This window comes from Hordeum vulgare, chromosome 5H, assembly GCF_904849725.1.
Source record: "Hordeum vulgare subsp. vulgare chromosome 5H, MorexV3_pseudomolecules_assembly, whole genome shotgun sequence".
Lineage (NCBI taxonomy): Eukaryota > Viridiplantae > Streptophyta > Magnoliopsida > Poales > Poaceae > Hordeum > Hordeum vulgare.
The window spans coordinates 550,204,172-550,213,856 of NC_058522.1; positions in this window are offsets into that span (position 1 = coordinate 550,204,172).

Below are 9,685 nucleotides of genomic sequence, written 5' to 3' on the forward strand. Positions count from 1 at the left end.
AATCTCAAATAGAATTGCAACCACGACGGATCGTCCGTCACGGCGATCATGCCAGAGATTAACCACCTCCTGGCAGTCTGTTTCCATCACCATATCAGGGAAGCCCCTTAGGCTTGCAAATATGACTCCTTCCCTTAGTGCAAGGGTTTCGGCAATGAGGGGATCAGTCACCCCAGCATGAGGCTTGGCCCATGCACCTAGTAAGGAGCATCTGGGTTCCTGTAGACGTCTACGCTACAAACGCGAGACGTAAAGATCGGCTGCAACGGTTGAGCCAATATAGCGTGGGCGTGACCTAGCTACTGCTACGCAGCTTCACCGCTGTGACTGCGAGCCGGCGAGGCGGACCGCCGGAGCCGGACGGCCGGATTATCGTCGGACAGGCAGGAAGATCGCAAGGCCTCGGCTATGACTCCGGCGACGGCGGGCGACGGTCAAGATCGGAAGCGCAAGCGCTTGCTCCAAGGCGGCGGATCCTCTAGTATCGGTGGAAATACTACTCCGCCTCGCAGGAGTCTACCACCAACAATTATGTCAAGCGGCAATTAGGTGAGTTAATTGTTGAATAAATAGGCAATTTTCCGAGTGTATTAATCCATAAGATAATAACTAGCATGGCATTGACTAGACTAATGATATACTGATCATGAACTAATCTAGCACATACTAAGCATATAGTCGATACATCTATGCATGCAAGTAGTACTGCTAGAATAAATACGAGTATGAGGATAAACGAGTCATACCCTCCAATAGGCCAGTTGGCCGTAGCAGCAGCGTTGGTGTTGGACGCGGCCGTAGCAGCAGCATCCTCTGCCCCTCTTCTTCTCGGCTTCAAGGACGAGAAGATCGGCCTCGGATGGTGAAGACATGGCGATGACGAGGACGACGTGGATGTAGACGAAGTAGAAGGACGGACGTATTCTTCGTTCCTAACTGACAAAAATAAGCGTGTAGGTATGAGCTCGGCTCGTTCCCGCAACCCGCGTCGTGACGAGGCGTGGCGAGGCGGCGGCGGAGGAGGAGTGCGCGAGGGCACATTCTCTTCTCACTCTCCAATAGCATGTGGAAGACAGACCCTTATAAAGGGGTCCAACTTCTCCTCCATTAGCGGGATGGGACTAAACTTCCCACCACCTTGTCATGCCACCACCTACATGGGCCCTTGGAGATTTTTCTGAAATTCTCTTATGGGCCTAAGGCCCATCACTAATTTCAACAATCCCCCACCAGATCTCAAGGGCACATCATGTTCCCTCGTTCCAATCACTGTTTTAATATACCAGCATTTTAGTGAAGACCTGTTAAGGTTGAGCTTCACCTAGAGCAAGCAGCTACACTCCTTTACAACTGAACAATGGACTATGCCTTGAATTGTCAGATTGGCGTAAAGAAGCTTTACCACAAGTCTTACTAGTACTAGGCTACCGAAGGTGACCCCTCGGGTGGAGCATATTAGTCACACTCCTGGCCTATTCATGAGTTTACTAGAGATCACCCAAATCTCATAGACTGTGACCAACAGTCAAGCTCATATAGGTGTGTTCCTCCAAAGATTGCTCTGTAGGACAACATCTTGCTTACACATAAGCTTTAGAACACATTAAGACAGTAGTCATCCTACCATACAGTATCCGAGAGCATTGCATCTCCAATGGAGTGGGTTAGTAAAGTTACTCTCCTCAGTTCACCACTGGCTTGTTTTCCCGGGTCCTACTTCACGGGATCTCCGATCATATAGGTTGGGTTACTGCCATGGCAACTCATGTGGGTCTCATACCCATCTCCCTCGATGCACTATCTATCACAACACATGATAGCCCTTTAGTAAAGGGATCTGCCAGATTCTTAGCCGTTTGGATGTAATCCAACACTATCACTCCGGAGTTTCTCAAACGTCTGACAGACTTCAATCTCATTCTTATATGTTTGTTGGACTTCATATTGTCCTTTGAACTCTTCACTTTGACAATAACCGTCTGATTATCGCAGTTCATACGGATAGCCGGAACCGGCTTCTCAACCACAGGTAAGTCCATCAAAAGATCTCGAAGAAATCCTGCTTCGACACCAGATGTGTCTAATGCTGTTAATTCTGCTTCCATTGTTGATCTCGTTAAGATCGTTTGCTTGCAAGACTTCCAGGAAATAGCACCACCCCCCAAGAGTAAACATATACCCAGTAGTGGCCTTCATCTCATCAGCATCAGAGATCCAATTTGCATCACTGTACCCTTCAAGTACCGATGGGTATCCCGTATAGTGAAGTTCGTGTTGACAGTACCTTTCAAGTAGCGCATAATTCTTTCAACAACACGCCAATGAACATCGCCCGGGTTTGCAACAAACCGGCTAAGTTTGCTCAGAGCAAACGCGATATCAGGCCTCGTTGCGCTAGCTAGGTACATAAGCGAACCGATAATTTGAGAGAATCTCAATTGATCTATAACTATGCCTTTAAACTTTCGAATAAGCACACTAGGATCATATGGTGTTTGAGAAATTTTGCAGTCTGAATATCCAAAGCGACTCAAAATCTTCTCAACATAGTGGGATTGCAGAAGTGTAATCCCACCCTCATCATCTCTCAACAGCTTGATGTTCAAGATAACATCAGCCACCCCAAGGTCCTTCATCTCAAAGTTTTGAGACAGAAAAGAATTAACCTCCTCAATTACTTTGAGGTTGGTTCCAAATATCAGTATGTCATCAACATACAAGCACAATATAACTCCTTCGCCCCCACCATGGCGATAGTATACACATCTGTCAGCTTCATTAACAACGAAGCCAACAGATGTCAGAGTTGTATTAAACTTCTCATGCCATTGCTTAGGTGCTTGTCTCAGACCATATAAAGATTTCAGCAACTTACACACCTTTCCTTTCCGACCTTCTATCACAAAGCCATCTGGCTGTTGCATATAGATTTCCTCATTTAGCTCTCCATTCAGGAAAGCCGTCTTAACGTCCATTTGATGAACGAGAAGACCATGAGAGTCCGCCAATGAGAGTAGTACTCGAATGGTGGTCAGTCTAGCCACAGGTGAGTAAGTATCAAGGAAATCTTCTTCTTCTTTCTGGGCATAGCCCTTGGCCACAAGCCTAGCCTTGTACTTTTCAATCGTACCATCGGGCCTAAGCTTCTTTTTAAACACATACTTGCATCCCAATGGTTTGCAACCATAGGGACGATCAGTAATTTCCCATGTCCCGTTAGCCATGATGGAATCCATCTCGCTACGGACCGCAGCTTTCTAGTAATCGCATCTGGAGAAGCATGCGCTTCTGAAATAGAAGTGGGATTATCATCCACGAGGTATACGAAGAAATCATCACCAAAGGTCTTTGCAGTCCTTTGTTTCTTGCCCCTACCAAGGGTTTCCTCGTCATCCTCCTCGGGATTATCATCATGTGTTTGTTCATAATATTCCGTAGGAATAGCAGGCTCGGGAGTTATCTCAGATTCCTGTCTAGAAGTGTTTTGCATATCTCTCATGGGAAATATATCCTCAAAGAATGTAGCATCCATCGACTCCATTATTGTACCGACCTTCACGTCAGGTACCTCAGATGTCACTACAAGAAATCTATAGCCTACGCTATTCTTAGCGTATCCTAAATTAACGCAGTCCGCAGTCTTTGGTCCAAGCTTACGCTTCTTGGGGATCGGTACATTGACTTTCGCCAAGCAGCCCCAAGTACGTAAGTACGAGAGCGTCGTCCTTCTCTTCGACCACTCCTCATAAGGAGTGACTTCATTATCTTTTGTAGGAACCTTATTCAGGACATGACACGCAGTCAATATAGCCTCCCCCACCATGCCTTGGATAAAACCGATGTATCTAACATGGCGTTAACCAAATCAGTTAGAGTATGGTTTTTCCGCTCGGCAACCCCGTTTGACTGGGGTGAATAGGGAGGCGTCCTCTCATGAATAATGTCGTGTTCCGCACAAAAGGAATCAAACTCGTTTGAGAAGTACTCTCCACCACGATCAGACCAGACTCGTTTAATTTTCTTTTCAAGTTGATTCTCCACTTCTGCCTTATAGATTTTAAAGTAGTGTAGAGCCTCATCTTTAGTATTTAACACATACACATAGCAATATCTAGTGGAATCATCTAGCAATGTCATGAAATATTTCTTTCCACCTCTAGTTAACACACCATTCATCTCACAAAGATCAGAATGTATGAGTTCTAATGGTGCCAAGTGTCTCTCCTCTGCAGCCTTGTGAGGCTTGCGAGGTTGCTTTGCTTGCACACACGAATGGCACTTAGAACCTTTGGCTAAAGTGAAAGTCGGAATTAAATTCAGTTTTGCTAGCCGCGTCATAACACCGAAACTTATGTGACAAAGACGTGAATGCTAAACTTCAGATTCATTAACACTCGAATGAATATTGTTCACGACTTTATTACAAAAATCAGCAAGATAAAGGCGGAACAGACCTCCGCATTCATAACCTTTTCCAACAAAAAGTCCATATTTCGTAACAACTACTTTATTAGGCTCGAAGACCAACTTAAACCCTTCTCTACACATAAGGGAGCCACTAACGAGATTCTTCTTGATGGCGGGGACATGCTGCACGTTCTTCAGCTGCACGATTCTTCCCGAAGTAAACTTCAGATCGATCGTGCCAACACCAAGAACAGAAGCACTCGCGCCATTCCCCATCAATACGGACCCGCGACCGGTGGCCTGATAAGAAGAGAACAATGATAAGTCAGCACACTCATGAATATTTGCACCCGTGTCCACTCACCAATCGGTGGACTGACAAACTAAAAATACAGTAAGTAAATTACCGTACCCAGATGCACCACTTTCATCGTTGCCCACAATCATATTGGCAGACTTGGAGTCCTGCGCCGGCTTCTTGTACTTGTTTGGGCATTTGTTCGCCCAATGTTCCTCTGAACCACAAGTATAGTAGCCATCTCCCTTCTTATTCTTCTTGAAGGGCTTCTTTCCCTTCTCCTTGAAGTCGGTATTCTGTCGGACAAAATTCTTTCCCTTGGGCTTGTGGGAATTGAAGTTCCTCTGATGTACCATATTGGCAGCAGAAGAGCTTTCCACTGCTTTTCCATTGGAGTCCTTTGCTCTCGAGTTCTGCTCAACACTCCGATGATGTCCTCTACTGAGAACTCACGCCTTTGATGTTTCAGAGTAGTAGCAAAGTTCCTCCAGGAATTAGGGAGCTTAGCAATTATACAGCCCGCGACAAACTTGCCCGACAAATTTCACTTAAGAACCTCAAGTTCTTTAGCTGTGCATATTATCTCATGAGCCTGTTCCAATACAGAACGGTTGTCAACCATCTTGTAATCGTGGAACTGCTCCATAACATACATCTCACTCCCAGCATCGGTGGCCCCGAATTTAGATTCAGGGCCTCCCACAGGTCTTTGGCAACATGCATATGTAAGTATGCGTCAACCAGCTTATCTCCGATCACGCTTATGACTGCTCCAAGGAATAGGACGATGGCCTCCGCGAACGTCTTCTCCTGTTCAGGAGAGATCGTTCCCGTTGGAGTGACACCGGCTACTGATACGTCTCCATCGTATCTACTTTTCCAAACTCTTTTGCCCTTGTTTTGGACTCTAATTTGCATGATTTGAATGGAACTAACCTGGACTGCCGCTGTTTTCAGCAGAATTGCCTTGGTGTTATTTTTGTGCAGAAATCAAAGTTCTTCAAACGTCCTGAAAATTTACGGGGAGCAGTTTTGGAAAATATCAAAAATATCTGCGCCAAGTTCCACCTCAGGGGGTGGGCTAGTAGGCCACAAGCCCCTGCTTCTCCACCACCCCCCTGGTGGCGGTGGGCATGCTTGTGGGGCCCACAGGCACCTGCCGCCCCCAACTCCAGCTCTATAAGTTGCCTTTCGTCCCAACAAAAATAAAAGAGAAGTTTCCGTCGCGTTTTCGATACGGAGGCGCCGCCACCTCCTGTTCTTCATCTGGAGGGCAGATCTGGAGTCCGTCTTGGGCTCCGGAGAGGGGAAATCGTCGCCATCGTCATCATCAACCTTCTTCCCTCTCCAATTCCATGAAGCTCTTCGTCGTTCGTGAGTAATCTATTCGTAGGTTCGTTGGGCGGTGATGAGTAGGATGAGATCTATCATGTAATCGAGTTAGTTTTGATGGGGATTGATCCCTAGTATCCACTATGTTCTAAGATTTGATGTTGCTACTACTTTGCCATGCTTAATGCTTGTCACTAGGGCCCGAGTGCCATGATTTCAGATCTGAAATTATTATGTTGTCACCAATAAATGTGTGTTTTAGATCCGATCTTGCAAGTTGTAGTTACCTACTATGTGTTATGATCCGACAACCCCGGAGTGACAATAACCGGAACCACTCCCGGTGATGACCATAGTTTGAGGAGTTCATGTGTTCACCAAGTGCTAATGCGTTGGTCCGGTTCTTTATTAAAAGGAGAACCTTAATATCCCGTAGTTTCCTTTTGGACCCCGCTGCCACGGGAGGGATGGACAATAGATGTCATGCAAGTTGTTTTCCCTAAGCACGTATGACGACACACGGAATGCATGACTACATCACATTGACAAACGGGAGCTAGCCATATCTCTCTCCGTGTTATAGCTGTTGCATGATGAATATCATCCAAACAAATCACCGACCCATTGCCTACGAGTTTGTCCTACTACTGCTGTTACTTGTATTGCTCTGCTGCTGCTCCTACTACTGTTGCTACTGATGTTACTTGTCTTGCTCTGCTGTTGCTGCTACTACTGTTGCTACTGCTATTACTTTTCTTGCTCTGCTGCTGCTGCTACTACTGTTGCTATTACTGTCGCTTGTTACTGTTGCTACTTGCTACCGCTGTCACTATTGCTGTTCCTTGCCACTGCTATTGCTCGTTACACTGCTGCTACCTGTTACAATCTTGATCGCTGACCGTTGACGGGAACTGACAACTTCCGTCAACGCGGCAACGGAGGCGCCATTGATACAATCGTTAGGAATAGTCTGTCGTCAACAGATCGTTTCTAACACCATTGTTATCATACTACTTTGATGTTACTACTGTGCTTGCAGATACTAATCTTTCACGTGTGGTTGAATCTGACAAATTCAGCTGCTAATACTCAAGAGTATCCTCTCACCTCGTGTGGCTTATCAACAAATTGGGTCAAATACTCTACCCTCGAAAACTGCTGCGAACCCACGCGCTGGTGGGCCACCAACAACATTCTTCCAGTCTCATTACTGGGGAGTGCTTTCAGCATTCTTCTGGTGCCGTTGCAGGAGAAGGCTTGTTATCATAAGCATTCGTCTAGCTAACACCAGAGATTGCAGATCAGCTACCCAGAACACGTTCATCGCCGTGAGCCATAAGCTGGTTCTCGTTTGCCAACGTTTGAAATAAGTACCGGTAAACTTGTCCGGTTTCAGTGCAGCAGCAAAACCATTACTCGAAAAATTCCTACACAAATTAGGTTTTTGGATTGTTGAGTAAATAGGCAATTTTCCGAGTGTATTAATCCACGAGATAATAACTAGCATGGCATTGACTAGACTAATGATATACTGATCATGAACTAACCTAGCACATACTACGCATATATTCGATACATCTATGCATGCAAGTAGTACTGCTAGAATAAATACGAGCATGAGGATAAACGAGTCATACCCTCCAATAGGCCAGTTGGTCGTACCAGCAGCGTTGGCGTTGGACGCGGTCATAGCAGCAGCATCCTCTGCCCTCTTATTCTCAGCTTCAAGGGCGAGACGATCGACCTCAGATGGTGAAGACATGGCGATGACGAGGACGACGTGGATGTAGACGAAGCAGAAGGACGGAGGCGAGCAGTCGTGTGATCGCTCCCCAAAAACCTAATCGCCCCTCTCCCGTACAGGAACCGGAGAGGCGGTGTTTCGGAGGCCTGCTCTCCCGTCGACCGTGTACGCGGTAAACGAGACAAAGTCGCTGGAGGCAGCAGCAGCAAAAGGAACGAACGCGTGAGGCAGATGTGATCTGATTCTCGTGACGGCTAGGGTAGGAGTTAGCCTGCTTATAAAGGCGGCTGGGCGGAGAAACGTGGGCCGAACCCACGTCCGAGTCGGTAACAGCCCACGATTCGACATCTCGGATCATGCCGTGTCCGTTACGTATTCTCCGTTCCTCTCTTGGAAGAGAGACCCTTATAAAGGGGTCCAACTTCTCCTCCACTAGCGGGGTGGGACTAAACTTCCCACCAACTTGTCATGCCACCACCTACATGGGCCCTGTCGTGGGTATAAGCCTGACAGTAGATGTGTAGGGTACGAAAAGGATGGGCAGAGCCTTAGCTACGGCGAGGTTGTATGAGTTCAGGCCCCTCTGCGGTGGAGGTAATAGCCCTACGTCTCAGTGCTCAGGGAGCTTGTTGTCGAGTGGAAATATGGAATACAATGAGTTGCTAACCCCTGCACCACAGGGGGAGGGTGGCTTATATAGAGTGCGCTGTCCTCCACAACGGTTCCGGTACAGGGGTGGAGTAGTGGCGATTGAATGCGTACGTTACCGGTAACGTACGTCCTAAATGCTAATAAATGCACAGGGAAACGTACAACCGTTTCCCTCCAGGGGGGTTACGATGTTCTGAGTGGCATCCAGTCGGTTAGTTGGATGTTCTCCGAATGCTAGTCTCCGACTGGATGGTCGAGGACTTGTTGCCGACTGGATGATGGGGACTCCTTAATTCAGTCGGAACTGACTAAGGGTCTTGTCCCTTATGAGTGGTAGTCCTTGGGTAGGACTTATAGGGCAGGCCTATGACCCTACCCTAGGACTATAACCCCATCATTAGTCCCCGAATGGATTGGGGTTGGAACGATGAAGCGGTATTTGAAGTTTGGATCCGACTGGAACGGATGTGACTTTGGCGTTGTCTGCCTCGATCCATTTTATCTTCTCTGACCAACGATCCGAGTGGAAATCTCTGTGGAACAAACTGTCGGAAACCGAGTGCTCCCAGGGTATCTCTTCACGCGACCAGTCAACTGAGAGCAGCGGATTTTCCGGGATCCTCAAATTTCGGTTTCCGCGCGCTCAGCGGGGATGACGCCAGCGCGCTCGAGTAGCGCGTGACGCCTCGATTCTCGCGCCCTCAACTTCTCCACTGATATCGCCGCGGTCGGTCGGGGGATAAGGTTTCGGGGCCACCTGCCAGCGGCCGAGTCGGAACCTTATTTAAATCTCGGCGGCGAGGGTTCTTCGTTACGCTTGCCGAATCTCTTGCCTTCACCTGCTCCGTCCTTCTCGCCACCTCCAGCGCCTCTACACTCCTTCCTCCTCCTTCCTCCCGCGGGTTCGCAGTTTCCGCCATGACCAAGGGTCAGACCAGCAAGATGGAGGCGAGGAAGAAGAAGGGGAAGGCGGTGGCTCCTGCTCAGCGGCGGCAGCGGCCGCTGCCGGCGGGGTGGATTCAAGGCGACTTCCTCCCCTCCACGGTGACGGAGGGGGATCTGCTGCAGCTGGTGGAGCACGGGATGATCGTGCACAAGTCTTGGAGGCTGCCGGCGGAGAACGAGGTCGAGCCGGCACCCCGGGAGGGGGAGCGCGTCTTGCTGCTCAGCCACGTCTATCGAGGTTTCTCCTTGCCCCCGCATCCTTTCTTCAAGGGCATCATGAATCACTTCGGGGCACAACTTCACCACTT